Source organism: Penaeus japonicus, unplaced genomic scaffold (genome assembly GCF_977035675.1).
Source record: "Penaeus japonicus unplaced genomic scaffold, GWHDUDI00000001_assembly GWHDUDI00000018, whole genome shotgun sequence".
Lineage (NCBI taxonomy): Eukaryota > Metazoa > Arthropoda > Malacostraca > Decapoda > Penaeidae > Penaeus > Penaeus japonicus.
The window spans coordinates 39458040-39460539 of NW_028234420.1; the positions used below are offsets into that span (position 1 = coordinate 39458040).

General features: G+C 36.8%; 1 protein-coding gene across 1 annotated transcript in view; it reads left to right on the forward strand.

Moving 5' to 3' along the window:
- Nucleotides 1-2133: 2133 nt before the first annotated feature.
- Nucleotides 2134-2500, forward strand: part of LOC122255468 (Na(+)/citrate cotransporter) — a 33652-nt gene continuing 33285 nt past the window's right edge. Inside the window, exon 1 of the mRNA XM_086546425.1 lies at nt 2134-2184. The gene's annotated coding sequence lies outside the window, so the exon portion shown is untranslated. The remainder of the gene's footprint in view (nt 2185-2500) is intronic.

Consider the following 2500-nt stretch of genomic DNA (forward strand, 5'->3'; position numbering starts at 1 on the left):
GTCAAGTCAGATGAAGTCAAGTCAGATGGAGTCAAGTCAGATGAAGTCAAGTCAGATGGAGTCAAGTCAGATGGAGTCAAGTCAGATGAAGTCAAGTCAGATGGAGTCAAGTCAGATGGAGTCAAGTCAGATGGAGTCAAGTCAGATGAAGTCAAGTCAGATGAAGTCCAGACCTCGGCAGACATTACAGCTTGCGACAAGTCAGATGGAGTCAAGTCAGATGGAGTCAAGTCAGATGAAGTCAAGTCAGATGAAGTCACCGACAGCAGGAGACAATTAGCGCCGTCATTCAGTGAAAGGAAGTTAGATGAAGTCAAGTCAGATGGAGTCAAGTCAGATGGAGTCAAGTCAGATGAAGTCAAGTCAGATGGAGTCAAGTCAGATGAAGTCAAGTCAGATGAAGTCAAGTCAGATGGAGTCAAGTCAGATGAAGTCAAGTCAGATGGAGTCAAGTCAGTAGCAGTCCGTCCACACATGCAGTCAAGTACCGTTGAACGGGAGTTAGATTCATTTCAGATGCTAATGGAGTCAAGTCAAATGAAGTCAAGTCAGTTGAAAGGAAGTTAGATGAAGTCAAGTCAGATGGAGTGAAGTCAATTGAAATTAAGTTAGATGAAGTCAAGTCTGATGAGAAGTCACATGAAAGGAAGTCAAATATGAAGTCAGATAAAGTGATGTCAGATAACGTGAAGTCAGAGCAAATGAGGTCTCACTAAGTAAAGAAGTAAAGGAAAATCTAGTCAAGGGAAGTCAGATGAAGTCAGATCAAATAAACAAAAATCAGATGACGTGAGGTCAAACGAAGTCAAATTAGATGAAACCCAAAAAACAGCGATTCTCATTAAACAAAACCCTTTTTGCGAATCCGCCAATGGACTAATAGATGAATCCTCTATTGGGGCTTCGCAGAAAGTTTCATTCGAGGTCCGAGGTGGTTCGAGTGATTCATAGGCCGGGTTCACCGTAGAGGTTGTCATGTGAATAGGGCGAGGACACGCATTTCATCTGTTTTGTTGGGTTATATTTTTTTCTTATCTCTGCGTATAGTAACTGATGATTAACAATGATTGATGATAATTCACAATTGATGATGATTAACAATATGATTAATAATAATTAACAATATAATTAATAATGATTAACAATATAATTGATAAAAAATAACAATATAATTGATAATTAACAATGTAATCAATAATAACTAACAATATAATAAATAATAATTAACAATATAATCAATAATAACTAACAATATGATTAATAATAACTAACAATATGATTAATAATAATTAACAATATAATGAATAATAACTAACAATATAATGAATAATAATTAACAATATAATGAATAATAATTAACAATATAATGAATAATAATCAACAATACGAAATAATAATTAACAATAACTGAAATCCTTGGCATAATGGTTCCTTGATAGAAATTAAATGATAGCTATGCCTTAGACCGCAATTCTAGCTTGAAGCATAACTTATACGAATTTGTGTTGTGGAAGCTTTTTTCGTTTTCTTATGTTACATTGTCTTAATCTAATGAGGAAACAGGGCCCTAAAAAACAAAGATCTGTTCGCTATTGAATGTAATAGAAATACCTTCATTTAAGCACCATCGTTCTTTAAGTGCTTGTTCTTTTGACAAGCGAAACAAGTATCATTGTCGCTAAGACTTGTAATCAAATGAAATGCAGTCCCTATTTAATGGTGGTAGTGATGATGAAGAGATGAATTAATGATTAGTGGAATAGCCCTCATTCTAAAATTATTTAAGCTGAGACGTGGAAATAAGAAAATAAAGATATTAGGAAAGGAATCTCATGTTTAATAAAATATATTACTGTAGGAAAGAGAATATATATCACACCTTAAACAAACAAAATATAGAAAAATAACGTAAATAAATAAAACAAGAATAAGAACAGATACGAATTTCCCTTCCACAATGACTTCTATCAACAAACACGGAACGAGGAACTACGAAACAAGAGATCCAAAAGAGAAAAATAAAAAATAGCAAAGGTGAATGAATGCAAGGTAAATGAGCCAATGGAAGTGGGTGGGTGGCGACGCTATGCACCTCGTGGTAGCATAGCAGCCAGCGACTCAGTCTGTGAAAGTCCAGCGTTCGAGAAGGACCTGTTAGCCGCTCCGGGATCATATTCCCTTCCTGTGAGTGAGTCATTCCAGTACCTTGTTTGGTGGGTTGGCGCGGACGGGGAGCTGGAGGGGGAATATAAGAGGTCTCGTCTTGTGTTGTGTTGCCTGACGGGGTGAATTGATGTGGTGGTGTTTCGCATGTGAAAGGGATTCTTACTTTGGATGTTGATGAGAGAGAGAGAGAGAGAGAGAGTGTGTGTGTGTGTGTGTGTGTGTGTGTGTGTGTGTATATGTACGTATGTTCATGCCGAGTATCACAATGACTTAGCAATTGCATCGGCATAACAACAGCGTATGCAGTAGCTCTTGGGTGAACTGGAAACACTTG